At 42.4% G+C, this 16700-nt stretch overlaps 1 long non-coding RNA gene across 3 annotated transcripts in view; it reads right to left on the reverse strand.

Annotated features, from left to right (window-relative positions):
- Window positions 1-16700, reverse strand: part of LOC143815878 (uncharacterized) — a 216821-nt gene that overhangs the window by 158674 nt on the left and 41447 nt on the right. For all 3 annotated transcript variants that reach the window (XR_013223835.1, XR_013223834.1, XR_013223836.1), the window contains 2 exons: window positions 6186-6319; window positions 1158-1291 (listed from right to left, as the gene is read on the reverse strand). This is a non-coding gene — a long non-coding RNA (uncharacterized LOC143815878). The remainder of the gene's footprint in view (window positions 1-1157; window positions 1292-6185; window positions 6320-16700) is intronic.

A 16700-nucleotide genomic window follows, 5' to 3' on the forward strand; every position in this document is an offset into this window, starting at 1 on the left:
CGGGGAGGTGGCAGGACGCCGGGCCCCAGCAGCTGGCACAGCACGGTGTGCCTGAGAATGGAGGCATGTGCATTGCTGAGGCCGGCTCTGCTCCTCCGTGGCCTGTGTACACTGTGTGCTGCACATGGCTGCCCCCGAGCAGGTGGCATTCTCGGGCCAGCACCACGCTGCAGGATTGTACGGCATGCGGAGGCATCTGCGTGACATGGGGGCACTGCCATAGGGCACAGGCTGAGGGTCCATGCAGGACTAGGGGGCATAGCTGCCAGTTACAGCTGGGTGGCAGACAAAACCCTCTTTCATGAGAGCCACCCATGCCCGGTGGGAATGACACAAGGATGTCATTGCCCATCTGCAGTCTGTGTGCTGAGGGGGCTTCATCTCCCCCCTGGTGGGTGCGGGAGAATGTGCTGTCTCCACACCATCCCCACCATCAACAGTAAGGAGCAGGCTGACAACCGCGCCAGCCAGGCACAAGGGTTGTCAGCGGTGGAGTACCCAACATTGGCATATCACTGCAGAACTGGACGTGGCATTCTGGAGCCGAGGAAAGCTGGCGAATGTTTTCTGATTTTTTTAAATGCTTTTTAAACTTTAATTTCTGATCAGTGCATCTCTATAAAATCAAGACGTTGGCTGCACTCAAGTGGTGTTATGTGTGATCCATAGTGGCAATATGTGTGATCGATAGTGACATTATGTGTGATGGATATTGGTGTTATGTGTGATCAATAGTGGCATTATGTTTGATCCATAGTGGCATTATGTTTGATCCATAGTGGCATTATGTGTGATCCATAGGGGCGTTATGTGTGATGGATAGTGGCGTTATGTGTGATCCATAGGGGCATTAGGTGTGATCATCCCACCGCACCTCAGCATCACCTCACCTCTGCCACCACCATGCCTCCTGTGACCCTGCTCTGCCACTGCCTGCCCTCAGGTAAGAGATCTTAAATTCAGACAATAAGACGGACCCCATCTTATAAAAAAATCTTTTTTTCTGCATTTTTCACCCCAAATTTGGGGTGCGTCTTATATGCCGAAAAATACGGTATATAATATATTACTATAACATGAGTGATATTGGTGCATGATGCATTTATTCTATACTAATTATTATGCTTATATCATCTTAGGCAATTTCTATTACATACCTCTGTGGATGTATTTCATGTGTTGGGTCTCTTCGTGGGGTCCTTGTCCATAGGATCAGGTTGTTTCCATCTGGATCCTTCTTTATTCCGGATCTGATAAGGCGGATTTCTGCCCGTATCCGACCCAAGTGGATCTGAAATTATACAAATAATGTTTATTTATCATATGTTGCAATATTTTATTCTAATATATGTAACACTGAATTTTTGTATAATACTGAATATTTTGTTATTATATCTCATATAATGTACCTAATCTGAATTATTATACTTCTTATCACTATTTATTTTTCACATTTATAGCAACTATTCCCCCACTACACATATATATTCTTTATATATATATTTTTTCACTTATTATTTTTAGATTATTTTTATTTTTTCACATTATATGTTTTTATTTTGGCCCAAAACACTATTATTATTATTATTTATTTTCATTTAACCCGTTTTTTTGGTGCAGATACACACTTGATCCCTCTAGAAGTAATCATTTAAGTCAACTTTATGGCTATGTGTACATATGCCTGGTATTTTGTTATCAGTACCATAGCGTTTTTGATTTCCTCAACAACACCTTTTTCTTCTATGATGTAGGTATATATTACCTCTTATAGATACAGTCGCTCATGTTTAATGTATTTTGTGCACATATACCTGATATCTCGATACCCACACCATAGCGTTTTTTTAATATCATTAAATATGATGTGCGCGGTATTTTATACAACTTTACACTGCACCTATTTGCACCTGAATGGTGTTTTTTTTAACACTTCTTATTTTTATGCAACTCACAACCCTTTTATTTTCACTCTCAGCCGCTCATGTCGCTCCTGTTGTTTGTGCGCATGTGTGTCCGGCACTCTGGTGTCTGGGCCGCGGCGTCTCGGTGTCCTTGGTAACGCCTTGTACTCATCATGTGCGTCCGGTCACGTGACGCTGCGTCTTGGACTACCGGTTTGTCTGGGCTGCGCATGCGCCGTTTATACAGTGGGTACCGACATCGGCGTTTCCACATAGTACATAAAGCCCCTTGGTCATGCAGCTAATACACCCCCTGACGAATGGACTGTGCGTCCGAAACGCGCATCGGGGTGCACACGATCTAGCCGCAGGCAGCCTGGGTATATTCCCTTCATTTATTGTAAGTATTAGGCTTATCTATTGCAATAGCACATAGCACTTTACTACTTTTTTTGCTGCACTATATGTCTCTTTGGTGGTAATCAGTTTTATGCACATAGCACTTGTATTTTTTGAGATATTGCTGTATTTGTATTTATTGATTGCACACATACACTTTATATATATATTTTTTACTTTTGGATAATATATGTGATAGATTGGCCCTTTCTGAGATATAATAGGAATGTGGCTTGCCTCAATATATACAGCTTGATCGGTGCACATTTGTATTAGATATATTTACATTTTTAGTTTATAATTTTTTAAAAAATATTTGTCATTATTGCTATTTAATAAAAATTGATTTTATTAATACTATTCCCTGTCACTTTCTTATTGGTTCAACTTTGTGGTCAGAGCATTCCCCTCTTACTTAGTGGTCTTTCACTATAACTTTGGCACAGGTGGTGACATATTGACTATACCAGAATTTTGATTATAACTTCTTATTTATTTTTTTATATATATAGTACCTAGGTGTCATTACTGTGTCTTTTTACTAATATATATACTGTGTTTTGCACAGGCTTTTTCTGCCCTGAACATGGATTTTAGGACCAGGGAACAGTCCTGGCAGGGACAAATTAATGCGGTGTTTGGCAATAGTGGTAACTCTATAACCTCCAATGGTGGTATACAATATGATGATTTCTTTTATACTTTAAAAAATTTGACATACAAAAGAACACGTTCCTGGTGGAACAGGGCGTTTTTGGAGAATTATGTCCAAAGGCAACTCATTCCAAGAGGCCTAAGGATTCAGATGACACCTTCATTTCCCATTAATGACGAAGATTTCATCAGTAAATGGGAGACCATATGTAATGATACATCAAAAAAACTAATGGAGCTCCTCATACAGTTTAATGTAAAAACTTTGGCTGAAATTGATAAATCCCTGGAGGAAAGCATCATGAAGGCCAAGGGGAATCTTACCCCTGAACAATTTGAAACTATTAATCCTCAACTAGAAAAATTGGTGGATCAATGGGTAATAGACATACAGGGTAAACAGGCCAACAAACTAATTAGAGACCAAAGGGACCTTGCAAATGGGAAAATCTACAGATGGCGCAAGAACACAACAAAGGATACAACTCGTGAACGTACAATGTCCACAACATCAAGTATAATTAATGGTGATGTGTCGTGTGCCTCCTCTTCCGCCTCTACCTCTATGTCCACTATCTCTACTCCCAAACGTAAAAGAGAACCTCGTTATGTTTCAACTAAACGGAATTTCAGATATTCCCCTGAAAGGAATGGCAACAATAGTAAGGTAATTAATTTAAGCTCCCATATATTTTCAGAAATAGAACTTGATGTATTAAAAAGGGGCTAATGTTTTGTCCTACGGGTAACTTCGATAAATTTGTTGCTGTGAAAGACTTGCATCTCTTTGCAAGAAAGTTATTATTTAAGCGCCATTTCCATAATGAAGATACAAATTTGCTATTCCCAACAGAGGCGGAACAGGAGGCACTAGACACCTTGGAAGATCTAGCACGTGAACATAATGAAACTGAAGGAGGTAAGATCCCGGACTCTATAAAACCACGCTCACGCAGATTTCCACCTCTTTCCTCATGCCCAACTTTGGATATTTCTGTTTAGACTGTAAGTAGAGAGTTTGATAAAATTCCACGCTACCCTAATATCGCTAATAAGAGTAGAGAAGAGAGAAAGAGTTTAGCTAAATTACAGGGAATGCAAGATATCCTAATTAAACCCGCCGATAAAGGCGGAAACATCGTGATTTGGCCTAAATTACTTTATGAGGCGGAGGCGTTTAGACAACTAAGGGTTGAGATCTGTTATAAGAAATTAACCTTTAATCCCTTGGACAAATTTTTCAAAGAACTATTGGTCATTCTTAGAGAGGATAGGGACAATGGAGTAATAACTAAGGACTTGTTTTCAGCCTTGCAAGTGGTGGAACCAACAATATCCACTTTTTATCTATTACCCAAAATCCATAAGAATGAAACCGTACCACCCGGTAGGCCGATTATTTCAGGGTGTGGAAATTTTATGGAAAATATTAATAAATATATAGATTCCAGATTACAACCCCTAGTTGAGGAACTACCATCATTTGTTAAGGACACAAACGATTTCTTAAAGAAAATAGATGGCCTACACATCGACAATGACACCTTATTGGTGTCATGCGACGTCGAGTCTCTCTATACGAACATACGCCATAATGATGGTTTACGAGCAGTTCGTTATTTTTTAGAGTCTTCCTCACTATCTAAAGATATGAATGAGTTAACTTTGGAACTTTTACAGTTTTCCCTGTCGCATAATGTTTTTCTGTTCAAGGGGTCCTTCTACCTACTGCTCCAGGGCACCGCTATGGGTGCATCATTTGCGCCTGTGTATGCAAACCTATTCCTGGGGCTGTGGGAGAGGGACCTCTTGATGTCTGATCTGATGCCAGCGATGGACCGTATCCTTTTATGGGTACGCTTCATCGATGACATATTCATTCTTTGGCAAGGATCAGTAGCATCCCTTGAAGCCTTTATGCTTCAGTTGAACCAGAATCCACTGAACATCCATCTTACATACAAATGGGACTTGAATCAAATCGAGTTTCTCGATGTTAAAGTAAGGAGGGGTACGGATAATGTTCTTCAAACAGATTTATACCGCAAACCGACGGCAGTGAATTCATTTTTGCATGCATCCTCTTCACACCCAAAGGCTATGATAGACTCTATACCTATAGGCCAGTTCTTACGCCTTCGGAGGGTATGCTCAAATGAGGAAGACTTTGAAAAACAGGCAAATAATCTGAAGGATAGATTCTTTGAGCGTGGGTACAGCCATAGATCAGTCAAGAAAGCCTATAATCGGGCCAAATATACTACGAGACATGAGGCCTTATATACCATAAGACCTTTGATTAAGAGACAGCCCACTAGGTATATCACCCAATTTCATGGCCAGACGGATCTAATGCGCCATTATTTGGCAAAATCATGGCCAATACTTCAGAGTGATCCGGCATTATCAAAATACATTGGTAAACAACCAGATATTACATTTCGACGTTCACAAAATTTGGGTGATTCTCTTGTAAAGAGCCACTATGTTAGTGATCCATCAGTTTGTTCCACACTTCTGAATAGGACTAAACCCCAACTTGGCTGTAAACCCTGTGGAAAGTGCGTAGCTTGTCCTAATATCATGAGATCACAATTCTTTAAAAATACTAAGGACACTACAACATACAAAATTAAACATTCAATTACATGCACATCTCGGGCTGTAATATATTATGCTGTATGCCCATGTCAACTTATCTATATAGGGTGTGACGACTCGTCAATTAAAAGTGCGTACAAGAGAACATGTACTTGGAATACAAGCAGCAAGGGAGATAGAGGACGTCACAATACTTAAGACTATACCTAAACATTTTAAAATACACCATAATTGTGACGCTTCTCTCCTAAAAGTGACAGGGATAGATATGATTGAACCAAATGAGAGAAGTGGGAAGATCAGCATACCTCTAGCACAATTAGAAACTAAATGGATCTGGTTATTAGATACAGTATCACCCAATGGCCTTAATGAATGTTTAAGTTTCGCTCCGTTCCTGTGACCTCGTTTTATACTTACTTTTTTGCTTTTTAATATAATTCTCCTCTATTGTGTATACATTTATTAATATGTTTTAATTACTCTTTTTTAACATTTTTATTGGTAAGGTTATTTATATTTGTGTATATAATATATTACTATAACATGATTGATATTGGTGCATGATGCATTTATTCTATACTAATTATTATGCTTATATCATCTTAGGCAATTTCTATTACATACCTCTGTGGATGTATTTCATGTGTTGGGTCTCTTCGTGGGGTCCTTGTCCATAGGATCAGGTTGTTTCCATCTGGATCCTTCTTTATTCCGGATCTGATAAGTCGGATTTCTGCCTGTATCCGACCCAAGTGGATCTGAAATTATACAAATAATGTTTATTTATCATATGTTGCAGTATTTTATTCTAATATATGTAACACTGAATTTTTGTATAATACTGAATATATTGTTATTATATCTCATATAATGTACCTAATCTGAATTATTATACTTCATATCACTATTTATTTTTCACATTTATAGCAACTATTCCCCCACTACACATATATATTCTTTATATATATATTTTTTCACATTATATGTTTTTAGATTATTTTTATTTTTTCACATTATATGTTTTTATTTTGGCCCAAAACACTATTATTATTATTATTTATTTTCATTTAACCTTTTTTTTTGGTGCAGATACACACTTGATCCCTCTAGAAGTAATCATTTAAGTCAACTTTATGGCTATGTGTACATATGCCTGGTATTTTGTTATCAGTACCATAGCGTTTTTGATTTCCTCAACAACACCTTTTTCTTCTATGATGTAGGTATATATTACCTCTTATAGATACAGTCGCTCATGTTTATTGTATTTTGTGCACATATACCTGATATCTCGATACCCACACCATAGTGTTTTTTTAATATCATTAAATATGATGTGCGCGGTATTTTATACAATTTTACACTGCACCTATTTGCACCTGAATGGTGTTTTTTTAGCACTTCTTATTTTTATGCAACTCACAACCCTTTTATTTTCACTCTCAGCCGCTCATGTCGCTCCTGTTGTTGTGCGCATGCGCGTCCGGCACTCTGGTGTCTGGGCCGCGGCGTCTCGGTGTCCTTGGTAACGCCTTGTACTCATCATGTGCGTCCGGTCACGTGATGCTGCGTCTTGGACTTCCGGTTTGTCTGGGCTGCGCGTGCGCCGTTTATACAGTGGGTACCGACATCGGCGTTTCCACATAGTATATAAAGCCCCTTGGTCATGCAGCTAATACACCCCCTGACGAAGGACTGTGCATCCGAAACGTGTGTCGGGGTGCACACGATCTAGCCGCAGGCAGCCTGGGTATATTGAAGACACAAAAGAGCACAATGAGGTAAAAAATACTCTGTTGTGAAAAAATCACAGTAATAAGCAAGTGCTAATCAAAAGATGTAAAGAAAACAGGGTATTTAGTTGATACGTTTTTTTGCAAAAAAATGTATACTAAGCTGCTCCACCAAATCGTCAAGGTATACCCTTATAGAGCAGTCCTATCTAATGTATGCAATCCCTATCTGATGTATTTAAAACCTGATCATCTGTATAGTACCTGTATAAGCAGGGTTCAGAGAAGGACTTTCCATGTGGACATGCAGGATGGAACAGCTTAAATGCAAATGACCCACAGAGGAGTGGTGGACTCCCCAGTCTTGTAGAAACAAGAGAACAATAATAGAACCAGAAACACATGGGCTACTTGCACATTGAACAAGTCTGTAGGAACCTGTTCACACCACCAGAAAACTTGAAGACACAAAAGAGCACAATGAGGTCAAAAATACTCTGTTGTAAAAAAATCACAGTAATAAGCAAGTGCTAATCAAAAGATGTAAAGAAAACAGGGTATTTAGTTGATACGTTTTTTTGCAAAAAAAAATGTATACTAAGCTGCTCCACCAAATCGTCAAGGTATACCCTTATAGAGTAGTCCTAACTAATGTATGCAATCCCTATCTGATGTATTTAAAACCTGATCATCTGTATAGTACCTGTATAAGCAGGGTTCAGAGAAGGACTTTCCATGTGGACATGCAGGATGGAACAGCTTAAATGCAAATGACCCACAGAGGAGTGGTGGACTCCCCAGTCTTGTAGAAACAAGAGAACAATAATAGAACCAGAAACACATGGGCTACTTGCACATTGAACAAGTCTGTAGGAACCTGTTCACACCACCAGAAAACTTGAAGACACAAAAGAGCACAATGAGGTCAAAAATACTCTGTTGTAAAAAAATCACAGTAATAAGCAAGTGCTAATCAAAAGATGTAAAGAAAACAGGGTATTTAGTTGATACGTTTTTTTGCAAAAAAATGTATACTAAGCTGCTCCACCAAATCGTCAAGGTATACCCTTATAGAGCAGTCCTAACTAATGTATGCAATCCCTATCTGATGTATTTAAAACCTGATCATCTGTATAGTACCTGTATAAGCAGGGTTCAGAGAAGGACTTTCCATGTGGACATGCAGGATGGAACAGCTTAAATGCAAATGACCCACAGAGGAGTGGTGGACTCCCCAGTCTTGTAGAAACAAGAGAACAATAATAGAACCAGAAACACATGGGCTACTTGCACATTGAACAAGTCTGTAGGAACCTGTTCACACCACCAGAAAACTTGAAGACACAAAAGCCTGGGTATATTCCCTTAATTTATTGTAAGTATTAGGCTTATCTATTGCAATAGCACATAGCACTTTACTACTTTTTTTGCTGCACTATATGTCTCTTTGGTGGTAATCAGTTTTATGCACATAGCACTTGTATTTTTTGAGATATTGCTGTATTTGTATTTATTGATTGCACACATACACTTTATATATATATTTTTTACTTTTGGATAATATATGTGATAGATTGGCCCTTTCTGAGATATAATAGGAATGTGGCTTGCCTCAATATATACAGCTTGATCGGTGCACATTTGTATTAGATATATTTACATTTTTAGTTTATAATTTTTTAAAAAATATTTGTCATTATTGCTATTTAATAAAAATTGATTTTATTAATACTATTCCCTGTCACTTTCTTATTGGTTCAACTTTGTGGTCAGAGCATTCCCCTCTTACTTAGTGGTCTTTCACTATAACTTTGGCACAGGTGGTGACATATTGACTATACCAGAATTTTGATTATAACTTCTTATTTATTTTTTTATATATAGTACCTAGGTGTCATTACTGTGTCTTTTTACTAGGACTATGAAGGTACACCCAGTTTTTCATGTATCTTTACTAAAGCCTGTATCTCCTAATATCTCCCAGGGACGTGTTGTGCCACCTCCGCAGCCTATGGTGATTGATGGGCAAGAACAATTTGTGGTGGAGGAAATTATTGATTCCAGGATTCTCAGGAATCGGCTCCAATATCTGATAAGATGGCAGGGATATCCCCCAGGAGTTCAGGTACCACAGTAGTGTTGCCTTCCTCTCGGGGAGGGTAGTGCTATGCCTGGAGGCAAGTGAGATTCCCTTTAGCAGGTTATCACACACACACACAACACCTTCTGAATCCAGGCCAGGAGGGGGAGCTCAAAACCCTGTATTAGGGCATCTTCCCTGAATAAAGATCCTGGTTTGGAGGAGGAGCTAGTTAGTTGGTCCAGGGAGACCAAGCAAGTGAGTTGGTCACAGGAGTCCAGTGAGTGAGGAAAGACAGGATAGGAGCAGAGGAGAGATTCAGGGCTCAAGGAGGCTGAGAATAGGCCTCCGAGGAGTCAGTGTGCAAAGACTGGGTACCGGGAGCCCGAGGCTAGAGTGGAACTACAGAACACTCAGCAGAACTAGAGGGCATAAGATCATACAGACATTGCCCAAATTACACCTGTGGCACAGCAGCATACTAGAGCCTGGAGCCACTGTATAGAGAAAGTACGGCTCAAGCTGCCTGCCATACAGGTACCTGTCCCAGGACAGGAGAAAGAACTGAAAGAATTAGAACCTTGTTTGGAACACTTCAGGCAGCAATGGAATTTAGCAAGCGCAGAGTGGAAGGCTCCTAACCAGACTTGCCAAGGGGATTCCGCTTGTTTCCGGGCTGCCTGGACTGCTATGTACCTGTTGCCAGTGCCCTGGACTGTGACCTGCCAACTACAGTAAACTAGGTAAAGACTTACAAGTTGTGTCCTTTACTCATTTACCGGCAACCGTCATCACCACCATACACCTTAGGACCCCTGGGGACCCCTCTTCACCTATGGTAAGTGTACCATCAATGCTGCAATAACATCCCCAGAGGGCCCCTTCAATGCAGCGTCGGTCCCACTCTTGACCGAACACCACAGGTAACGTCACAACAGACTTATAAATACTTTTCCCTTAAGAGACCTTTCCCCTTTAATTGGACACCCAGGGCCATGGACCAGGTCGCAGCCACCGTGACTTCCCCTTTAAGACCGGACCCGGTACCGAGTACCCCACTGCCCTGGCTTGGGGTGCTCCAAGTGCTGTACAGTGGTCTGCTCCATTGGTGTTCTGGGAGGGGGGCCCCACTGATGTATCCATATGTATCCCTAGTGAACCCCAAGCCACAGGTGAAGTTATCTGACAGTTTTTCCAGAGATAAAAAAATGTTTAGGGTCTTTAAGGAGGGATGCAAGTTGTTCTTTGAATTGAGTGCCCGGGCCTCTGGAAATGAAAGGCAGAGGGTGGGGGTCATAATGTCCTTGTTGAGGAGGGCTCCACATGCATGGGCTTTCTCTCTCACTTCCTGTGCTCCTGAACTAATGTCTGTGAACCTGTTCTTTGAGGCTCTGGGGCACATTTATGATGAGCCTGATAGAGTGCGTCTGGCAGCAGATATGTGTTGAGAACTGTGTTTCTGGGCTCCCTCTGGTGGTCACTAACGGTATTGTGTTAGGCATGTCTTGTTGCAGGCCTGAGCTCCAGCTGTGTCGTTAAGCAGCGGGTGTTCCCTATTTAAGTCTCCTCTGGACTCAGTCTCTTGCCTGGCATCGTTGTATCCAGACCTATATGGTCTCCTCCGGATTCCTTTCAGTCTGTCTCATGCAAGAAAAGCTAAGTCCGTTTTGAATAATTTGGATCGTTTGCATTTTTCTGTGTTTTGGTCCAGCTTGCTTAATATTGGATTTTCTGGCTCGCTGGAAGCTCTAGGGGGCTGATATTCTCCCTCCGCACCGTCAGTCGGTGTGGGGGTTCTTGAATGTTCAGCGTGGATGTTTTTGTAGGGTTTTCTGCTGACCGCATAGTCCACTATCTATTTTCTGCCTATCTAGACTAGTGGGCCTCACTTTGCTGAATCTAGTTCATCTCTACGTTTGGGTTTTCCTCTTGCCTCACCGTTATTATTTGTTGGGGGCTTTCTTTATCTTTGGGGTTCAATTTCTCTGGAGGCAAGTTAGGTCTTATTTTCCCTCTAGGGGTAGTCAGTTCTCCGGCTGGCTCGAGACGTCTAGAACCAACGTAGGCACGTTCACCGGCTGCTTCTAGTTGTTTGTGTTAGGATCAGGTATGCGGTTAGCCCAGTTTCCACCTCCCTAGAGCAGTATGTATGTTTTTGCTATCTTGCCGGAATATCAGAGATCCTCTACCACTGGGATCATAACAGTATGCCAGGCCTAAAGAAAATGTTTATTGCATCGCAGAAGCGGGATTAAAAAGAAGTTCTGAGTTTTTTTTTTGTTTTTTTTTTGTTGCTGCAGTTTGCCTAGCTTCTTCCATCCCCTTTTTCTCTGAGTGGCTGGAACTCTGCTGCAGATATGAATGTCCAGACTCTGACTTCTAGTGTGGATCAGCTTGCTGCTAGGGTGCAAAGCATTCAGGATTTTGTTATCCATAGCCCTATGTCTGAACCAAAAATACCTATTCCTGAGCCGTTTTTTGGAGATAGATCTAAGTTCCTGAATTTTAGGAATAATTGCAAATTGTTTCTGTCTCTGAAACCTCGTTCCTCTGGTGATTCCGCTCAGCAAGTTAAGATTGTTATTTCCTTCTTGCGCGGCGACCCTCAAGATTGGGCCTTCTCTCTGGCGCCAGGAGATCCTGCATTGGTGAATGTTGATGCGTATTTCCTGGCACTTGGTTTGCTTTATGAGGAGCCTAATCTTGAAAATCAGGCTGAAAAGATGTTGCTGGCTATCTCTCAGGGTCAGGACGAAGCTGAGGTATATTGTCAAAAATTTTGGAAATGGTCCGTGCTTACTCAATGGAATGAGTGTGCACTGGCCGCAAATTTCAGAAATGGTCTTTCTGAAGCCATTAAAGATGTGATGGTGGGGTTTCCTATCCCTACAGGTCTGCATGATTCAATGGCTCTGGCCATTCAAATTGATCGACGTTTGCGGGAGCGCAAATCTGTTAATCTTTTGGCGGTGCTGTCTGAACGGTCACCTGATTCTATGCAATGTGACAGAATTCTGACCAGAGCCGAGCGACAAAATCATAGACGTCAAAATGGGTTGTGTTTCTACTATGGTGATTCAACACATGTTATCTCAGCATGCTCTAAACGCTTAAAAAAAATGTTAATCCTGTCGCCATTGGTACTTTTCAGCCTAAGTTTATTTTGTCTGTGACTTTAATTTGTTCATTATCTTCTTACTCAGTTATGGCTTTTGTGGATTCTGGTGCTGCTTTAAGTCTGATGGATTTGTCATTTGCCAAGCGCTTCGGTTTTGTCCTGGAGCCTTTGGAAAATCCTATTCCTCTTAGAGGAATTGATTCTACGCCATTGGCAGAGAATAAACCTCAGTATTGGACGCAAGTGACCATGTGCATGACTCCTGTACATCAGGAGGTGATTCGTTTTCTGGTACTGCATAAAATGCATGATGTTTTCGTTTTGGGTCTGCCATGGTTACAGGCCCATAATCCAGTTTTAGATTGGAAAGCTATGACTGTGTCTAGTTGGGGGTGTCAGGGGATTCATGGCGATTCTCCATTAGTGTCTATTGCTTCTTCTACTCCTTCTGAGATCCCTGAGTTTTTGTCAGACTTTCAGGATGTATTTGATGAGGCCAGGTCCGGTGCCCTTCCTCCTCATAGGGACTGTGATTGTGCTATAGATTTGATTCCTGGTAGTAAATTTCCTAAGGGACGACTCTTTAATTTATCTGTGCCAGAGCATGCCGCGATGCGGAGTTATATAAAGGAGTCTTTGGAGAAGGGACATATTCGCCCATCCTCTTCTCCTCTTGGTGCAGGATTCTTTTTTGTGGGCAAGAAAGACGGGTCTTTGAGACCTTGTATAGATTATCGTCTTCTGAATAAGATCACGGTTAAATTTCAGTATCCTTTGCCATTGTTGTCTGATTTGTTTGCTCGGATTAAGGGATCCAGTTGGTTCACCAAGATAGATCTTCGTGGTGGCGTATAACCTTGTGCGCATAAAGCAGGGAGATGAATGGAAAACGGCATTTAATACGCCCGAGGGTCATTTTGAGTACCTGGTGATGCCTTTTGGATTATCTAATGCCCCTTCTGTGTTTCAGTCCTTCATGCATGACATCTTCCGGAAATATCTGGATAAATTTATGATTATTTATCTGGATGATATTTTGTTTTTTTCTGATGATTGGGAGTCCCATGTGAACCAGGTCAGGATGGTGTTTCAGGTTCTGCGGGAGAATGCTCTATTTGTGAAGGGCTCAAAATGTATCTTTGGAGTACAGAAGGTTTCTTTTTTGGGTTTTATTTTTTCCCCTTCTACTGTGGAGATGGACCCAGTCAAGGTCCGTGCCATTCATGACTGGACTCAGCCCACGTCTGTTAAGAGCCTGCAGAAGTTCTTGGGCTTTGCTAATTTTTACCGTCAGTTTATCGCTAATTTTTCCAGCGTGGTTAAACCTTTGACGGATATGACCAAGAAGGGTTCTGATGTTGCTAATTGGTCTCCTGCGGCCGTGGAGGCCTTTCGGGAGCTGAAGCGTCGGTTTACTTCAGCGCCAGTCTTGTGCCAGCCGGATGTCTCTCTTCCCTTCCAGGTTGAAGTTGATGCTTCTGAGATTGGTGCAGGGGCCGTTTTGTCGCAAAAAAGTTCTGATGGCTCCGTGATGAAGCCATGCGCCTTCTTTTCTAGAAAATTTTCGCCTGCTGAGCGGAACTATGATGTTGGTAATCAGGAGTTGTTGGCTATGAAGTGGGCATTTGAGGAGTGGCGACATTGGCTCGAGGGAGCTAGACATCGCGTGGTGGTCTTGACTGATCATAAAAATCTGATTTACCTCGAGTCTGCCAAGCGCCTGAATCCTAGACAGGCTCGTTGGTCGTTGTTTTTCTCCCGTTTTGACTTTGTGGTCTCGTACCTGCCTGGTTCGAAGAACGTGAAGGCTGATGCACTTTCTAGGAGTTTTGTGCCTGACTCTCCGAGAGTCTCGGAGCCAGCTGGTATTCTCAGAGAGGGAGTGATTTTGTCTGCCATTTCCCCAGATTTGCGACGAGTGCTGCAGAAATTTCAGGCTGATAGGCCTGATCGTTGCCCACCAGAGAGACTGTTTGTCCCTGACAGATGGACCAGCAGAGTTATTTCTGAGGTTCATTCTTCGGTGTTGGCGGGACATCCTGGGATTTTCGGTACCAGAGATTTGGTGGCTAGGTCCTTTTGGTGGCCTTCCTTGTCGCGGGATGTGCGTTCTTTTGTGCAGTCCTGTGGGATTTGTGCTCGGGCTAAGCCTTGCTGTTCTCGTGCCAGCGGGTTGCTTTTGCCCTTGCCTATCCCGAAGAGGCCTTGGACGCACATTTCCATGGATTTCATTTCGGATCTTCCGGTATCTCGGAAGATGTCTGTCATCTGGGTGGTGTGCGATCGTTTTTCTAAAATGGTCCATTTGGTGCCCTTGCCTAAGTTGCCTTCCTCCTCTGATTTGGTTGCTTTGTACTTTCAGAATGTGGTTCGTTTGCACGGCATCCCTGAGAATATTGTGTCTGACAGAGGATCCCAGTTTGTGTCCAGATTCTGGCGATCCTTTTGTGCGAAGATGGGTATTGATTTGTCTTTTTCGTCGGCTTTTCATCCTCAGACTAATGGCCAGACCGAGCGAACTAATCAGACGTTGGAGACTTATTTGAGATGTTTTGTTTCTGCTGATCAGGACGACTGGGTTACCTTTTTGCCACTGGCCGAGTTTGCCCTTAATAATCGGGCTAGTTCTGCCACTTTGGTTTCACCCTTTTTCTGCAACTCTGGTTTTCATCCTCGTTTCTCCTCGGGCCAGGTTGAACCTTCTGACTGTCCTGGGGTTGATTCTGTGGTGGATAGGTTGCAGCGGATTTGGAACCATGTGGTGGACAATTTGAAATTGTCACAAGACAAGGCCCAGCGTTTTGCCAACCGCCGCCGCGGTGTGGGTCCCCGACTTCGTGTTGGGGATTTGGTTTGGTTGTCTTCTCGGCATGTTCCTTTGAAAGTCTCCTCTCCTAAGTTCAAGCCTCGCTTTATCGGTCCTTATAATATTTTGGAAATCCTTAACCCGGTGTCTTTTCGCTTGGACCTTCCAGCGTCATTTGCTATTCATAATGTGTTCCATAGGTCCTTGTTGCGGCGGTACGTGGTGCCTATGGTTCCTGCTGTTGAGCCTCCTGCCCCGGTTTTGGTTGAGGGCGAGTTGGAGTACGTGGTGGAGAAGATTCTGGATTCTCGTATCTCTAGACGGAGACTCCAGTATTTAGTTAAGTGAAAAGGCTATGGTCAGGAGGATAATTCCTGGGTTGTCGCCTCTGATGTTCATGCGGCTGATTTGGTTCATGCCTTTCACGCTGCTCATCCTGATCGCCCTGGGGGTCTTGGTAAGGGTTCGTTGACCCCTCCTCAAGGGGGGGGTACTGTTGTGAACTGTGTTTCTGGGCTCCCTCTGGTGGTCACTAACGGTATTGTGTTAGGCATGTCTTGTTGCAGGCCTGAGCTCCAGCTGTGTCGTTAAGCAGCGGGTGTTCCCTATTTAAGTCTCCTCTGGACTCAGTCTCTTGCCTGGCATCGTTGTATCCAGACCTATATGGTCTCCTCCAGATTCCTTTCAGTCTGTCTCATGCAAGAAAAGCTAAGTCCGTTTTGAATAATTTGGATCGTTTGCATTTTTCTGTGTTTTGGTCCAGCTTGCTTAATATTGGATTTTCTGGCTCGCTGGAAGCCCTAGGGGGCTGATATTCTCCCTCCGCACCGTCAGTCGGTGTGGGGGTTCTTGAATGTTCAGCGTGGATGTTTTTGTAGGGTTTTCTGCTGACCGCATAGTCCACTATCTATTTTCTGCCTATCTAGACTAGTGGGCCTCACATTGCTGAATCCAATTGTTACCATCCACCTCTCGTGTCTCCCCTTTTCCTCATAGATTGTAAGCTTGCGAGCAGGGCCCTCATTCCTACTGGTATCTGTTTTGAACTGTGATTTCTGTTATGCTGTAATGTCTATTGTCTGTATAAGTCCCCTCTATAAGTTGTAAAGCGCTGCGGAATATGTTGGCGCTATATAAATAAAATTATTATTATTATTAAATTATTATTATCTCTACGTTTGTGTTTTCCTCTTGCCTCACCGTTATTATTTGTTGGGGGCTTTCTTTATCTTTGGGGTTCAATTTCTCTGGAGGCAAGTTAGGTCTTATTTTCCCTCTAGGGGTAGTCAGTTCTCCGGCTGGCTCGAGACGTCTAGAACCAACGTAGGCTGTTGTGGATTCTGTTTGTGGGCTCCCTCTGGTGGTTACTGCTGGTACTGGGTGACTTTGGTGGGTTGCGGCC

The sequence above is a fragment of the Ranitomeya variabilis genome, chromosome 3 (assembly GCF_051348905.1).
Source record: "Ranitomeya variabilis isolate aRanVar5 chromosome 3, aRanVar5.hap1, whole genome shotgun sequence".
NCBI classification, from domain to species: Eukaryota; Metazoa; Chordata; class Amphibia; order Anura; family Dendrobatidae; genus Ranitomeya; species Ranitomeya variabilis.